Genomic DNA, 18244 nt, shown 5'->3' on the forward strand with positions numbered 1-18244 from the left:
TTATGTAGCTGGAGCCAGGGCATACCCAAAACGATCTCCTGGGTTGCCTGAGGGATGACTAGGAACTTAATTAATTCAGAATGCAGGAACCCGACTCCCAGCACCACTGGCTTGGTTTGATGAGAGATGTAACCCTTGGAAATTCAGCTACCATCCACTGCAGTGATATAGGCTGGATATGTGAGTTCGCAGATAGGCAGACGGAACTTATCAACTGCAGCTTGAGTAATGAAGTTTCCAGCAGCTCCACAGTCCACTAACGCGGTTACAGACTGGAGTCCAGCCGTAGTCTCTAAAGTCACAGGAAGGATAAGGTCTTGGTTTGAAGGAGCTTGTCTAGAAGATCCCAACTTGACTCCTCCTTTACAAGTCAGGATATGGCGTTTCCCGAACGCACTGTACAAGAGTTAATTTGGTGACCTGTAGCCGCACAATAAAGACACAGTCTCTCTCGAAGTCTTCTTGACCGCTCCTCAGGGGTTAAGCGGGACCTATTAATTTGCATAGGCTCGTCAGAAGGTGGAGGCTGAAATTGTGCCAGAGGTACCATTCTCGGCTTGCGAGGCTCACTATGAGCACGCTCACTGTTGCGTTCGCGAATGCGAGAGTCCAACTTGATACACAAAGAAATTAACTCTGATAATTGCTCAGGAATGTCACGGGTGGCTAGTTCATCTTTAATCCGATCAGAGAGTCCATGCCAGAAGGCTGCTACCAGCGCTTGGTTATTCCATTGAATCTCTGCGGCTAACGTCTGGAACTGGATGACGTATCGACCCATGCTACGGGTACCTTGACGGAGTTGGATAAGATCTGCAGAAGCTGATGTTGCGCGACCTGGTTCATCAAAGATGCGTCTGAAGGTTGACACAAATTCGGTATAGTTATTCATAAGAGGGTCAGCACGTTCCCACAGAGGAGACACCCAACTCAAAGCTGATCCAGAGAGCAGTGATATAATGTAGGCAACCTTGGATCCTGGCGTGGGGAAATTGTGTGGTAACAACTCAAACTGGATTTCACATTGATTAAGAAACCCGTGACATAGCTTGGGGCTGCCATCATATTTGCTGGGCACGGGCAGGTGCAAGCGTGACACTGGAGTTGATGCAGCCGGTGAAGGAGAACCCGCTGCACTTGCAGGAGCAGGGGTGACTGGAACTGAAGAAACGAGAGCACTGGGCAGAGATTGTTGTAGTGTATTGAGACGGGAGGACATTCCTTGCAGGAACTGGAACATCTGCTACTGCACAGCCTCTTGACCATCCAAGCGGGAGACCAGATTTTGTAAGGCCCCTGACCCCACATTCTGACCACCATCCGAGTCCATCGGTCCTGGACTTACTGTCAGGTTCTGTTTAGTTTGTGTCCCCGGAGGGGGCGCTAGTGGGTCAGTGGAGGTAGGATGGAAGAAGTGAGGAGGCCGGATTGGATTCCTGCGCATGTGCGCAACGTTGTTTATTGAACAGTAGGTTTAAACATTATGGCAGCAGGAATACTTGATAATAACAGTAACAAATGCAATTGTGAATGTGCAGCGTGGAAGCTGAGAGTCTATGGCAAAGTCTGTATGATAAGTTCAATCGATCAGGGGATCGATGTGTCGGTATGGAAACCGATAGTTGTTGGACCGTGGAGCCAGCAGAGATGTTGGTGGGAATAGCAAGCCTGGTAGCAATTGCAGGAGACAAGTGTTAAAGTTCTCAGTGCAGTTTGAAATAACACTGGCAGCTTGCAGGCTGATGAACAGGTGTAGATGACGAGATGCACCTGGAGGAGAGTCTCTACTGCAGAGGGCTGGAGCACACTGTAGCTGGTTAAGGTGTGAAGCTTGATCTCAAGTACAAGGGTTGCTGGTGCTTGTGGTTCCACGGTAGTACAGGAACAAACTGGAAGGCAAAGCAGGAAAATGGAGGAACTGGAGAACGGAGCCAGAGACACAGGTCATAGGAGTGACACGAAGTCCAGGACAAGGACTGACTCACCTGCTGCTCCTGATATACCCCCCGGTCTGTAGGCATTGGTGGGAAGTGAATGAGGAGGTGCGGCCAAGCTCCGGATTGGCTGATGCGGTAGTCTGATGGAAACTGTCATGGCGGCGCCCATGCCGCGGCCCGGCGGGAACGCGGCGTGCATGCACGCCCGCCGACAACAGGAGTGTTCCTAGGCTCAAGATGACGTCCGGCGACAAGGCGACCAGTGACAGCGAGACGTAGGGATCCCGGATCGAGACCGCACCGACGGACAGATGCAGCTGTGGTAAGTCGATTCCTGACACTGAGATAGAGTGGGGGAACCGAAGGGAAGCCTCGATAACACTATCTGAATATTTTTTATATAATAGAATTTTAGTAAATTTAGACAGATCATATTTGCTTTTTTCGATTACTAGAAAAAAATTTAATTTAAAGGCTTGGAGGAATATTTTGTGAATTATCCTCCAATTGCCCATTGGTACATTCAGGTTATACCAAAATAATGTGAAAAGTGTGTGAAACACCCATTACCACAATATTGTAGTGAAAATAATTTTGATTAATATGCCTGTAGATAAATAAAAATGTGTGCCCCCTTCCCTAATGCTTATACAACCCCAGTGCTAGACGCTCTGGACTGGTTTTAACCAACAAAAGAACAACCATGGGATCCCCTGCAAACATGATAATCAGCCCTAGTCTAGGACAGGCTGGAAAGGTCCCACTATATCAGGGAAACCCAGAGTGTAGGGCCTCCCAGTCCTAACCAGACAGGGAGGACTAGATAAATTCCTAATTGAGATAAATAACCAAGGACATAACATTAAATGATATAACATTTTATAATACATGTTGAACTTAATGGACATTTGTCTTTTTTCAACCTCAACAACTATGTAACTATGAAACCACTTGCCTGGCATGGTTACATCAGATGCGACCATGCCTGCAAGTGCTTTATCTGAACTTGTCGCACAGGATGCGACCAGCCAAATAAACTGTGTTAGCAGCGGCAGGGAAGGGAAATTTCCCTCCGATGCTGCTGTCAGAGGGACCCCTCTGCCTTCCAGCCCCCAGCCCCCAGTGTTTCCGTTCTGCCGATCATTGCTGATCACTCAGCACCGCAGGATCCCCCACCCCCAGCGGCTGCAGACAATAGCAGCTGCTGGTAAGTGTACATCATCGCCCCCAGGCCACCCCCAGACCCCTCCTGTGTACCTGGCAGCTGTCTGGGCTCTAAAAACTAAAGTTGCGATGTTACCGATGGTTGCAATGTTCCCGATCGATGTTTTGATGTTTGGGGGGGAAAATATTTGGAAAAAAAATATATGTATTTTTTTTTTTAACTAAAATCATTTTGGATAAGGTAAAATTCATGTTCTTCACCTAATTCACTCATAAAAAAAACCCAGACAATTTCTGAGTGTTTTTTGGGGGAAAAAATCATCAGTTAAGTGGTTAATGAGTATCAGTCCGAGCCAAGTCAGTTTGGGGACTATAATGTGGCTCTCCCATTGTAATTTACAGAGTGGTTATTGAACCTATTCCCTAGTCAGTTGAGGATTATGTCATTTTAAAGCAATGTACCAAAAGGAGGATATAAATGTGTTATAGGTTTATTATTTTGTATTTTATTTTCTCTGAACTAAGTCATGAACATTATTTTTAGCAAAGTAATAAAAAAGGGTTTCAGGGAGTCTTGGTTTTAAATAAAAGTTTATTTTACCCTTTGTGAGTATGAATTTATTTTTTCTGCTACTATTACCCTGCTACTCATCTATTACTTTTAGCTACAGGGCTATTCAATACAGGTGGCCTCTGTAAGCGGAACCTGCTCACTCATTTCTGGGATCAGGCTGGGACTCATTCTGATTTTCTCTTCTCTGTGGTTTCAAAGCTGGCAGACCATCTCCTTAAGAGGATATCAAAGGTTGCCTAGTGCTGGGACTGGTTAAAAATGATCCTTTTGTTCTAAATGATCATTATACTACACATTGGGGATATTCAATTGTTTGAAAAGTCAGTTGGGTATCTGTTTTTTCCTGCCTAGTAGATAGGAAAAAACAGACACCCAACCGACTTTTCAAACATTTAAATTCCCCCCATTGAATTTTAGGTGAAGTGTGTGCAGGCTCGTTTTTTTTATTTTGGTGTATTTTTGTGTCCAGCTGCAAGGGGTCAGGGCCGGCGCTTCCATTAGGCAGCTTTAGGCAGCTGCCTATGGGCGCCAGAACCTGAGGGGGCGGGTCGCTGTCGCTGGGGCATGTGGCTGTCTTTGAAAAAAAATTAAGTATGAGTGAGCGGCCTCCCCGGCAAATGTGACGGTCACATTTTCCGTCAGCTCCGCCGGCTCCCGCTCTACTGCAGTAACTGAAGGGAAGTCCCTCAAGCGCCGCCTCTGCCGTGTGAGTTAAGAGCCCCTGTAATCTGCTCTGGGCTGCTCCACTCACGCTTTCCCGGGTGCCGCTGTCCGTGTTCGCCTGCTGCCGCCCGTCTCTGCGTCCCGCTGGTAACATCTCCGGAGGGGGTGATCAGCTTGAGCTGCTCTCGGTAAGTGAGAGACAGCGGCTACAGAGGAGACTGCAGGCGGCCTCCTGCTGTTGTTGTTCCATGCGTGGATCACCAATTCCTGCAGCCTGCAATCTGTTCTCCTTGGCCTGGCCCCCACTATACATGTTCATGGGCTGATTGTAGTGATTTTGGGTGTAATATATATATATATATATATATATATATATATATATATATATAGAGAGAGAGAGAGAGAGAGCTGTGGGGATATACTGTACACACACATTATATATATATATATATATGTACAGTACATCCCCACAGCTCTATATATATATATATATATACATACATACATACATACATACATACACACACAGTGGTCGAAGTGGGGCAGTATACAGTGGTATGGTATGCCGCCACTTCTTCCACTGACCCGGAAATGAAAATGTGCAGCATGAGGCGAGGGAAGTCGCCATCCTGCTGCACATTGTGCTCCTGTCCCTGCTCGATGGCCAGCGGCTGTGTAGAGTGCTGTTGTAGCTCACAGCCGCCCAGCCGCCCTCCACCCGCCGCCGCCAGCCCGGCTCACGCGTGACACTCCACGGCTCAAAGCTGCCCAGCCGCCGCCAGCCTGGCTCCCGCCACCCTGACAGCGCAGCTGCCCAGCTCAGTCTGGAACTGATGTAAGAGAGTGTCAGTGTGGGGACATGTGTGTGTGCGTGTGTGTGTCTGTGATGTGTGTGTGTGTGTAAATCTGGCTGCGTGTGTGTGACTGTGAGTATGTAGATATGTGGCTATGTGTGTATAAGTGATATAATGTGTGTGTGTGTGTGTGTGTGTGTGTGTGTGTGTGTGTATATGGCTGTGTGTAAATGTGGCTGGGTGTGTATTTTCTCTGACGTCCTAAGTGGATGCTGGGGACTCCGTCAGGACCATGGGGATTAGCTGCTCCGCAGGAGACAGGGCACAAAAGTAAAAGCTTTAGGATCAGGTGGTGTGCACTGGCTCCTCCCCCTATGACCCTCCTCCAAGCCTCAGTTAGATTTTTGTGCCCGGCCGAGAAGGGTGCAATCTAGGTGGCTCTCCTAAAGAGCTGCTTAGAGTAAAAGTTTGTTAGGTTTTTTATTTTCAGTGAGTCCTGCTGGCAACAGGCTCACTGCTACGAGGGACTTAGGGGAGAGAAGTGAACTCACCTGCGTGCAGGATGGATTGGCTTCTTAGGCTACTGGACACCATTAGCTCCAGAGGGAGTCGGAACACAGGTCTCACCCTGGGGTTCGTCCCGGAGCCGCGCCGCCGACCCCCTTGCAGATGCCGAAAAGTGAAGAGGTCCAGAAACGGCGGCAGAAGACTCTTCAGTCTTCATAAGGTAGCGCACAGCACTGCAGCTGTGCGCCATTGTTGTCAGCACACTTCATAGCAGCGGTCACTGAGGGTGCAGGGCGCTGGGGGGGGCGCCCTGGGCAGCAATGATAGTACCTTATTCTGGCTAAAAATACATCACATATAGCCCCTGGGGGCTATATGGATGTATTTAACCCCTGCCAGGTCTCAGAAAAACGGGAGAAGAAGCCCACCGAAAAGGGGGCGGGGCCTATTCTCCTCAGCACACAGCGCCATTTTCCCTCACAGAAATGCTGGTGGGAAGGCTCCCAGGCTCTCCCCTGCACTGCACTACAGAAACAGGGTTAAAACAGAGAGGGGGGGCACTTATTTGGCGATATGTATATATATATTAAAATGCTATAAGGGAAAAACACTTATATAAAGGTTGTCCCTGTATAATTATAGCGTTTTTGGTGTGTGCTGGCAAACTCTCCCTCTGTCTCCCCAAAGGGCTAGTGGGGTCCTGTCCTCTATCAGAGCATTCCCTGTGTGTGTGCTGTGTGTCGGTACGTGTGTGTCGACATGTATGAGGACGATGTTGGTGAGGAGGCGGAGCAATTGCCTGAAATGGTGATGTCACTCTCTAGGGAGTCGACACCGGAATGGATGGCTTATTTAAGGAATTACGTGATAATGTCAACACGCTGCAAGGTCGGTTGACGACATGAGACGGCCGGCAAACAAATTAGTACCTGTCCAGGCGTCTCAAACACCGTCAGGGGCTGTAAAACGCTCATTTACCTCAGTCGGTCGACACAGACACAGACACGGACACTGACTCCAGTGTCGACGGTGAAGAAACAAACGTATTTTCCTTTAGGGCCACACGTTACATGTTAAGGGCAATGAAGGAGGTGTTACATATTTCTGATACTACAAGTACCACAAGAAGGGTATTATGTGGGGTGTGAAAAAACTACCTGTAGTTTTTCCTGAATCAGATAAATTAAATGAAGTGTGTGATGATGCGTGGGTTTCCCCCGATAGAAAATTATTGGCGGTATACCCTTTCCCGCCAGAAGTTAGGGCGCGTTGGGAAACACCCTTTAGGGTGGATAAGGCGCTCACACGCTTATCAAAACAAGTGGCGGTACCGTCTCCAGATAGGGCCGCCCTCAAGGAGCCAGCTGAGAGGCTGGAAAATATCCTAAAAAGGTATATACACACATACTGGTGTTATACTGCGACCAGCGATCGCCTCAGCCTGGATGTGCAGCGCTGGGGTGGCTTGGTCGGATTCCCTGACTGAAAATATTGATACCCTTGACAGGGACAGTATTTTATTGACTATAGAGCATTTAAAGGATGCATTTCTATATATGCGAGATGCACAGAGGGATATTTGCACTCTGGCATCAAGAGTAAGTGCGATGTCCATATCTGCCAGAAGATGTTTATGGACACGACAGTGGTCAGGTGATGCAGATTCCAAACGGCACATGGAAGTATTGCCGTATAAAGGGGAGGAGTTATTTGGGGTCGGTCCATCGGACCTGGTGGCCTCGGCAACAGCTGGAAAATCCACCTTTTTTACCCCAAATCACATCTCAGCAGAAAAAGACACCGTCTTTTCAGCCTCAGTCCTTTCGTCCCCATAAGGGCAAGCGGGCAAAAGGCCAGTCATATCTGCCCAGGGATAGAGGAAAGGGAAGAAGACTGCAGCAGGCAGCCCATTCCCAGGAACAGAAGCCCTCCACAGCTTCTGCCAAGTCCTCAGCATGACGCTGGGGCCGTACAAGCGGACTCAAGTGCGGTGGGGGGTCGTCTCAAGAGTTTCAGCGCGTAGTGGGCTCACTCGCAAGTGGACCCCTGGATCCTACAAGTAGTATCCCAGGGGTACAGACTGGAAATTCGAGACGTCTCCCCCTCGCAGGCTCCTGATGTCTGCTTTACCAACGTCTTCCTCCGACAGGGAGGCAGTATTGGAAACAATTCACAAGCTGTATCCCCAGCAGGTGATAATCAAAGTACCCCTCCTACAACAAGGAAAGGGGTATTATTCCACACTATATTGTGGTACTGAAGCCAGACGGCTCGGTGAGACCTATTCTAAATGGGAAATCTTTGAACACTTACATACAAAGGTTCAAATCAAGATGGAGTCACTCAGAGCAGTGATAGCGAACCAGGAAGAAGGGGACTATATGGTGTCCCTGGACATCAAGGATGCTTACCTCCATGTCCCAAATTGCCCTTCTCACCAAGGGTACCTCAGGTTCGTGGTACGGAACTGTCACTATCAGTTTCAGACGCTGCCATTTGGATTGTCCACGGCACCCCGGGTCTTTACCAAAGTAATGGCCAAAATGATGATTCTTCTTCAAAGAAAAGGCGTCTTAATTATCCCTTACTTGGACGATCTCCTGATAAGGGCAAGGTCCAGAGAACAGTTGGAAGTCGGAGTAGCACTATCTCAAGTAGTTCTACGACAGCACGGGTGGATTCTAAATATCCAAAATCACAGCCGTTTCCGACGACACGTCTGCTGTTCCTAGGGATGGTTCTGGACACAGTCCAGAAAAAGGTGTTTCTCCCGGAGGAGAAAGCCAGGGAGTTATCCGAGCTAGTCAGGAACCTCCTAAAACCAGGAAAAGTGTCAGTGCATCATTGCACAAGAGTCCTGGGAAAAATGGTGGCTTATTACGAAGCGATTCCATTCGGCAGATTCCACGCAAGAACTTTTCAGTGGGATCTGCTGGACAAATGGTCCGGATCGCATTTTCAGATGCATCAGCGGATAACCCTATCTCCAAGGACAAGGGTGTCTCTCCTGTGGTGGTTACAGAGTGCTCATCTTCTAGAGGGCCGCAGATTCGGCATTCAGGATTGGATGCTGGTGACCACGGAGGCCAGCCTGAGAGGCTGGGGAGCAGTCACACAGGGAAAAAATTTCCAGGGAGTGTGATCAAGTCTGGAGATTTTTCTCCACATAAATATACTGGAGCTAAGGGCAATTTACAATGCTCTAAGCTTAGCAAGACCTCTGCTTCAAGGTCAGCCGGTATTGATCCAGTGGGACAACATCACGGCAGTCGCCCACGTAAACAGACAGGGCGGCACAAGAAGCAGGAGGGCAATGGCAGAAACTGCAAGGATTTTTCGCTGGGCGGAAAATCATGTGATAGCACTGTCAGCAGTGTTCATTCCGGGAGTGGACAACTGGGAAGCAGACTTCCTCAGCAGGCACAACCTCCACCCGGGAGAGTGGGGACTTCATCGGGAAGTCTTCCACATGATTGTGAACCGTTGGAAAAGACCAAAGGTGGACATGATGGCGTCCCGCCTGAACAAAAAACTGGACAAGTATTGCGCCAGGTCAAAAGACCCTCAGGCAATAGCTGTGGACGTTCTGGTAACACCGTGGGTGTACCAGTCGGTGTATGTCTTCCCTCCTCTGCTTCTCATACCCAAGGTATTGAGAATTATAAGACGTAGAGGAGTAAGAACTATACTCGTGGCTCCGGATTGGCCAAGAAGGACTTGGTACCCGGAACTTCAAGAGATGCTCACAGAGGACTCATGGCCTCTGCCGCTAAGAAGGGACTTGCTTCAGCAAGTACCATGTCTGTTCCAAGACTTACCGCGGCTGCGTTTGACGGCATGGCGGTTGAACGCCGGATCCTAAGGGAAAAAGGCATTCCGGAAGAGGTCATTCCTACCCTGGTCAAAGCCAGGAAGGAGGTGACCGCACAACATTATCACCACATGTGGCGAAAATATGTTGCGTGGTGTGAGGCCAGGAAGGCCCCATGAAGAAATTTCAACTCGGTCGTTTCCTGCATTTCCTGCAAACAGGAGTGTCTATGGGCCTCAAATTGGGGTCCATTAAGGTTCAAATTTCGGCCCTGTCGATTTTCTTCCAGAAAGAATTGGCTTCAGTTCCTGAAGTCCAGAAGTTTGTCAAGGGAGTACTGCATATACAACCCCCTTTTGTGCCTCCAGTGGCACTGTGGGATCTCAACGTAGTTCTGGGATTCCTAAAATCACATTGGTTTAAACCGCTCAAATCTGTGGATTTGAAATATCTCACAGGGAAAGTGACCATGCTGTTGGCCCTGGCCTCGGCCAGGCGAGTGTCAGAATTGGCGGCGTTTGTCTCAAAAAAGCCCATATCTGATTGTCCATTCGGACAGGGCAGAGCTGCGGACTCATCCCCAGTTTCTCCCTAAGGTGGTGTCAGTGTTTCACCTGAACCAGCTTATTGTGGTACCTGCGGCTACTAGGGACTTGGAGGACTCCAAGTTGCTAGATGTTGTCAGGGCCCTGAAAATATAGTTTCCAGGACGGCTGGAGTCAGGAAAACTGACTTGCTGTTATCCTGTATGCACCCAACAAACTGGGTGCTCTTGCTTCTAAGCAGACGATTGCTAGTTGGATGTGTAGTACAATTCAGCTTGCACATTCTGTGGCAGGCCTGCCACAGCCAAAATATGTAAATGCCCATTCCACAAGGAAGGTGGGCTCATCTTGGGCGGCTGCCCGAGGGGTCTCGGCTTTACAACTTTGCTGAGATGATACTTGGTCAGGGGCACACCCTGACTGAGGAGGACCTGGAGTTCTCTCATTCGGTGCTGCAGAGTCATCCGCACTCTCCCGCCCGTTTGGGAGCTTTGGTATAATCCCCATGGTCCTGACGGAGTCCCCAGCATCCACTTAGGACGTCAGAGAAAATAAGAATTTACTTACCGATAATTCTATTTCTCGTAGTCCGTAGTGGATGCTGGGCGCCCATCCCAAGTGCGGATTGTCTGCAATACTTGTACATAGTTATTGTTACAAAAATCGGGTTATTATTGTTGTGAGCCATCTTTTCAGAGGCTCCGCTGTTATCATGCTGTTAACTGGGTTCAGATCACAGGTTGTACAGTGTGATTGGTGTGGCTGGTATGAGTCTTACCCGGGATTCAAAATCCTTCCTTATTGTGTACGCTCGTCCGGGCACAGTATCCTAACTGAGGCTTGGAGGAGGGTCATAGGGGGAGGAGCCAGTGCACACCACCTGATCCTAAAGCTTTTACTTTTGTGCCCTGTCTCCTGCGGAGCCGCTAATCCCCATGGTCCTGACGGAGTCCCCAGCATCCACTACGGACTACGAGAAATAGAATTATCGGTAAGTAAATTCTTATTTTTATATATGTAAGTGTGTGTATGCGTGTATATGTGGTTTTGTGTGTATACCTGAACTGGACCGAGTGGGGGGGCAATATGATCTTTTTCGTCTCTGGCCGTCCGCCACCAGCCACTCACCGCCACCAGCCAACAGCCGCCCGCTGCTCACCGCCGCCAGCCGCTCACCCGCAACAAATGGCGGTCAGAGGGACCTAACCAACCAAAGGCCTCCTTATCACTGCCGCTGCCCATGGGTGCCTCCGCCGACCACAGTCAGGTAATGTTCCCCTGCTGTCACCCTCTCTTCCTGCTATCACTGTCGTCACTCTCTCTCCCTGCTGTCACTGTCGTCACTCTCTCTCTTCCTGTCGTCACTCTCTCTCTCCCTGTCGTCACTCTCTCTCTCTCCCTGTCGTCACTCTCTCTCTCTCCCTGTCCCTGCTGTCACTCTGGCTGTCACAATTTCGGCTCATTCAGTGTGCTACAATGTGATTTTCGTCTCATTCAGTGTGCTACAATGTGAATTTGGGCTCATTCAGTGTGCTACAATGTGAATTTCGGCTCATTCAGTGTGCTACAATGTGAATTTCGGCTCATTCAGTGTGCTACAGTGTGAATTTCGGCTCATTCAGTGTGCTACAATGTGAATGTCGGCTCATTCAGTGTGCTACAATGTGATTTTCGTCTCATTCAGTGTGCTACAATGTGAATGTCGGCTCATTCAGTGTGCTACAGTGTGAATTTCGGCTCATTCAGTGTGCTACAATGTGAATGTCGGCTCATTCAGTGTGCTACAATGTGACTGTCGGCTCAGTCAGTGTGCTACAATGTGACTGTCGGCTCATTCAGTGTGCTACAATGTGACTGTCGGCTCACTCAGTGTGCTACAATGTGACTGTCGGCTCAGTCAGTGTGCTACAATGTGACTGTCGGCTCATTCATTGTGCTACAATGTGACTATCGGCTCAGTCAGTGTGCTACAATGTGACTGTCGGCTCATTCAGTGTGCTACAATGTGACTGTCGGCTCAGTCAGTGTGCTACAATGTGACTGTCGGCTCAGTCAGTGTGCTACAATGTGACTGTCGGCTCAGTCAGTGTGCTACAATGTGACTGTCGGCTCAGTCAGTGTGCTACAATGTGACTGTCGGCTCAGTCAGTGTGCTACAATGTGACTGTCGACTCAGTCAGTGTGCTACAATGTGACTGTCGGCTCAGTCAGTGTGCTACAATGTGACTATCGGCTCAGTCAGTGTGCTATAATGTGAATTTCGGCTCAGTCAGTGTGCTACAATGTGACTATCGGCTCAGTCAGTGTGCTACAATGTGACTATCGGCTCAGTCAGTGTGCTACAATGTGACTATCGGCTCAGTCAGTGTGCTACAATGTGACTATCGGCTCAGTCAGTGTGCTACAATGTGACTATCGGCTCAGTCAGTGTGCTACAATGTGACTATCGGCTCAGTCAGTGTGCTATAATGTGAATTTCGGCTCAGTCAGTGTGCTACAATGTGACTATCGGCTCAGTCAGTGTGCTATTATGTGAATTTAGTCTCGTACCGTGTGCTATAATGTGAATTTCAGGTCGTACCGTGTGCTATAATGTGAATTTCAGCTCGTACCGTGTGCTATAAGGTGAATTTCAGCTCGTACCGTGTGCTATAAGGTGAAAGGGGCACCAGTACTAGATAGTATAAAGCAGGCATGTCCAAACTGCGGCCCTCCAGCTGTTGTGAAACTACATATCCCAGCATGCCCTGACACAGTTTTGTTGTCGGAGAATGCTAAAGCTATGTCAGGGCGTGCTGGGATGTGTAGTTTCTCAACAGCTGGGGGGCTGCAGTTTGGACATGCCTGGTATAAGGGGTTCTACTACACTGGACACGCCCCATTTTAGGTGACCACGCCCCCTTTTCCTGGAGCGCGGGCGCCTTTGGCGCGCACATAATTGCATCCTTGACTTTTGCATACCCCCACTTCAAAATTTCCACTTCGACCACTGTATACACACACACACACACACACACACACACACACACACACAAACTCGCCGCAAGTGGGAATAGTCCCTGCTAGTCGGCATGCCGACTGACAGGATTTAGAGGGGGGCGGGATGTAGCCGTCGGTAATGTGATCGGCAGTCTCGTGACCACCGGTCACATAACTACATCCCTATAAATCTATCTATCTATATATATATATATATATATATATATATACACATATCTCCATATAAAAATCTGAATATACCCCCCAGTTCCTGCACACATATCTGTCTGTCTATGTATGTAATGTATGCATGCATGTATCTATCCACAGTACATATCCTGCTGAGTTGTGTTCCCCCTTTCCTCCCCCATACACCACTACTACCTGCCTGGAGTCACCGCAATATGTCACACATAGTGTGGTTTTTCTTCCATATATTTTTGGAGGGGCAGTTTGTGGGTTTGGGCAAGTGGGGGGGGGGGGGGGGGGCAGTAGGAAGACATTTTGCCTAGGGTGCCGAAAAACCTTGCACCGGCCCTGCAAGGGGTTGCAACCAATCAGATTCTGTTTTTCATTTTAAGACAAAATCTTTCAATTATAGACAAAATAATTGGTTGCTGTGAGCAACATCACCACTTTTCATTTTTAGCAGCTTTAATAAAATTACCCCTAAGGGCGGGATGCATCAAAACTAAAATTACAGTCAAACCTCTGAAAATTCAATTTTATGCGCTTTGGAAGCATTTCTCATATGCTTAGTGCATATGAGAATTGCGTCCAATACGTCTGTAGATGGTGTTGCCTAATAAAAGCCTATGGGCTTCTTATCACAAATTTCACTGGATCCCTCCCAGTGTCCCATGTAGTGCGTGTATCAGCCGATGCATATGCAGAAGGACTCCCGGATCATAAACCCAGAAGTCCTACCATCGGAAAGAACAACTCTTACTGGGAGAGCTGTCCTTTGAGATTTTATTCAAGCATAAAGCGTTACTAAATGCTGTTATGCTTGCGATGAATGGTGGGATGCATTGCTTATGTGATGCTTGACGCATCATACTTTAAATCAAGCCTACTGCATGCATAAATCCAATTCTACTTAGAACTCACAGACCTTGCTGCCTGGATTATATTTACAGGGAGACAAGGGCAAAGGTTTCAGTGGATAAGAGTTCCTCTTTTGACTCGGCAAATTATGTTTTGTATATATACTGTATATAGAGATAAGTTATTCTAACTGAAAACAACAAAGTAAACGATTTGTGCATGGTACAATATGTCTAATTGCTTATATCAGTCATTTCAATTCTATAGATTGTGATTTAATAACCTTATAAAGGATTATGTCACTTAAACAGTTGATATCTGCTTTATAACATGAATAACTTTTAGATATTATTTGGGTGTTCACAGAGCCGGCCTTAGGCATAGGCAAACTAGGCAAATGCCTAGGGCATTTGGTATGCTTAGGGGCACTAGCAGCTTCTGCTGATTAAAATGATATGCGGCATGCCTATATTCTGTATGTGACTACAGCTGTATCGGCATACGAAATACTACGTTGCAGTGTATTCCTGGAAATCACTGTAATGTAGCATTTCATATGCAGATACAGCCACAGTCGCACACAGAATATAGGCATGCTGCATATCATTTTAATCAGCAGAAGCTGCTTGTGCATCCTAGCTACATAGTAATGCAAATAATATGATGCATTTTCATAAACAAAAGGCACCCTACGTTAGCAGAGCTGCCAGCTGACTCATGTCAGGCATCTCCTGCAGAACTAGCGGCGGTGCTAGGGGGCACCAGCCAAAATCTTGCCTAGGGCATCATATTGGTTAGGGCCGGCTCTGGGTGTTCATTGCATTTATTCAATGACAATACTGTAACATACGTTTCCTATTCATATACAGTAAGACGCTTGTGGAATGACTGTTATCTATGAGTGAACAGGCGCACAGACCTGCATAATACAGTTGTCCATTAAATATCTTTTGTTCATTTTTATTCAGTCGCACGCTGTTTGCTCAATCTAGGTACACAAGATAAACCAGACGCACAGTTCAGTACAACAACACCAGTATATATTTATACAGATAATACATACGTAGCAGGGTCAAACTGGCTGCATATAAAATGACCTAGACCCTAAGCTGTTCTATTGCGTTGGGTTTGTTTGACTGGCGGCCGGGATCCCGGGGGTCGGCATACCGATGCCGGGATCCCTGCTGTCAGAATGCCGGCAGGGGGTCGAGCACAACAAAGCCCGTTGCGGGCTTGTCAAATGTCCTATTTCCACTCTATGGGTGTCATAGACACCCACGAGTGGGAATAGCCCATGGCCCCCTGCCGGCATTCTGGCGCCTGGGATCCCAGCGTCGGTATGCTGACCGCCGGGATGATAACTACATCCCGTTGTATTGCATGCATTTTAAGATGCATAACTGATTCAATCTATCTGAAAATATACGTTTTCTACACCATTCCTAATATTCCAGTTACCCTACAAAGCCGAAACTTAATTGTAACCATTTTTCAGTGTGGTGTAGTCAGTACATTTTTTCAGGACACTAGATTTGCCATTAAGGGCTAGATGTGTAAAAAATTCTAAACATGACAAGAGGCCAATTTGCTCAACCAATCAGCTTCAAATTCATTCTATAAAATTATATTCATAAGCTGATTTGCTGCTATGGAGACTTCTCCACCTGTACTCTTCAGAAGATCATAGACATCACCCCTCAAAACATAACAAATGTGCAAATTTAGTGCAAAATGAAGAAATATAAATAAGAGCTACTGATGATGTTATAAGATAACTATACTGACAGTTAAAACATAACTCCAATGTAATTGTAGTCGCCACACCACAACCTGATGTTAGCTACAGTATCCTATCAATCACAATTCCCTTGATTGCCATTTGTATAAGCACCTTTCTCCTTGTATCTAAATAGCCATTGTACCAGAAGGTCACTGGATGGCTATTTCCATTTCAGCTGGGTGCCTGGCAGGGCATGGGAAATTCTAAGCTGTGGTCACAAAATTTACGTTACTGACCCCCGGTGTGGGGAAGGACATGATGATGATTTTATGCCAACGGCAGCAAAATAATGAGTGTTCGGGACACGGTCTGGAAAGTATGATGGGAGGAGGCCTAAGATTTCAGCATATCCCAGAGGCCACAGGACTTTCCGTTTGCCAGTGACTACAGAAGTTGCTTCCCCAAATTTACTGCCCTTTCAGTACTACAGTATACTGTTCCAGAATAAGACTAGTAGTAAGGATGACCTCCTGTAAAACATGACAATCTCCTTATATTTAGTTATTACCAGTTATTTAAATAGCTCAAACATATTAAGCAGCGCTTTACAGAGAATATTTGGCCATTCATTTCAGTCCTTGCCCCAGTGGAGTTTACAATCTATTTTCCCTAATACCCATGTTGTACACACACACGCGTCTACTGCGGTATGTTAAAAGGTATGAAGCCACTGCAACACAGAAGGATTCTGCAACTTTATTATGTTCAATGTTAATCAAGAGGGAGACTATTTTGTGTGCTGCAAGAAATGTCCTTATATCTATGCAGCACCATTGCATACAGTCTGCTAGAGATTGTAAGGTAACAGTACATGAAATTGATTGAGTGCAACCAACAAGTTAAATACAGTTTTAAAGTAATAAAACATCCCAATACTGTACAGTAAGTGTCCATTTCCTTTACCTTGCTGACTGCCCTTCACTGTCAGATCCCTATCCTATTCCAATAAAAGCTGTGGATATTGACCTGTGGGAGAAGAAATACGGGATCATCCTGGTTATTTCATTTCCTTGTGGATGGTTACAATCTATGTAGCAGTTAGGATTAAAAACATTTAATAACAAAAAAGCAGAAGTTACATTTGCCCATGTATTATAATACTAATACTAATAATAATACTACTACTAAGAATAATAATAAGGGGAAATGCAGGAATACCGCAAGATCATGGTACTACAGTATATGTATTTTTAATGTAGAGCAAGGACATCATGAGAAAATGCCTAAAATGATGTTGTGCATGTATTAAATTGCTTGAATAGTCATAACAACTCTGTATCTCCACAAATAATAAGTGGATGGAGTATGTCCTCCATCCACTGTTGTCATGCAACAGGCAGGTCCTGCTATTACCATTCAAAGGAAAAAGGGGATATATATATATATATATATATATATATATATCAGGAAGCGCTCTAGTCAAAATTAATGCTTTATTACATAATATTTTAAAAACAATAATAGACAATTTAATATATCAATAGGGTAGACATATAGTTAATGTACCTATGGTAAATATCTCTCTCATTTACGTCTCCAATATTAATCCGGACTTGTATTTTTCCGGTAAGAGTGACCCGCTTTTCTTGCACCATACGACACTGGACACTGTCAGCCGAGGTCGGACGGGGGTGTAGCATAGCGCCGGGACATCACCGCTTCGGCGCCCTCCCTCCGCCCATTCCCACAGTGTGCACACAGCATCAATTCATGGAGGAAATACTGCATGTTGGTTTGCTTGCCACTACAATCCTCACGTTGTTGCTAGACTGACAAGATCAAAGGAGACAAGTGCAATACGGGCTATTTATTGTCTTATCAAGACTTCACGGCATATATATCTTCATTTCTGATTATAAGGAACACTGCTATTAAGGACTCATGGATTACTATTGGAGACGTAAATGAGAGAGATATTTACCATAGGTACATGAATTATATGTCTACCCTATTGATATATTAAATTGTCTATTATTGTTTTTAAAATATTATGTAATAAATCATTAATTTTGACTAGAGCGCTTCCTGATATATATATATATATATGTATGTATATATATATATATATATATATATATATATATATGTATATATATATATATATATATATATATCCCTTTTTTCCTTTAAAAAATAATTTTTGGTATTTCAGTAGTACCGTGTGGGAGCAGCTGTAATCTTATTGATATTATTATTATTTATTTAATTGTAGAAACGAGCAGGATAATTGACTATAAAAGCGCCAGGGAATTTTTTAGTATTGTTTGTATTACCATTCAAAAACGTTTTTTACATCCTGCCCTTTAGATCCAGATGTGATGTGCGTGTACACATATTATATTTATCATTGTTCTGCATTACGATAACCTATAATACTGCACACATCTGCTAGGTTTAAGTTCTAAGAGCTACGTCTATGTGAATTGCTGCCTAATTAACCTGA

The 18244-nt window shown here is 46.1% G+C and overlaps 1 protein-coding gene across 1 annotated transcript in view; it reads right to left on the bottom strand.

Annotated features, from left to right (window-relative positions):
* Positions 1 to 18244, bottom strand: part of LOC135057546 (neuropeptide Y receptor type 4-2-like) — a 45224-nt gene that overhangs the window by 26355 nt on the left and 625 nt on the right. The window contains exon 2 of the mRNA XM_063963391.1: positions 16705 to 16767. The gene's annotated coding sequence lies outside the window, so the exon portion shown is untranslated. The remainder of the gene's footprint in view (positions 1 to 16704; positions 16768 to 18244) is intronic.

The sequence above is a fragment of the Pseudophryne corroboree genome, chromosome 3 (genome assembly GCF_028390025.1).
Source record: "Pseudophryne corroboree isolate aPseCor3 chromosome 3, aPseCor3.hap2, whole genome shotgun sequence".
Lineage (NCBI taxonomy): Eukaryota > Metazoa > Chordata > Amphibia > Anura > Myobatrachidae > Pseudophryne > Pseudophryne corroboree.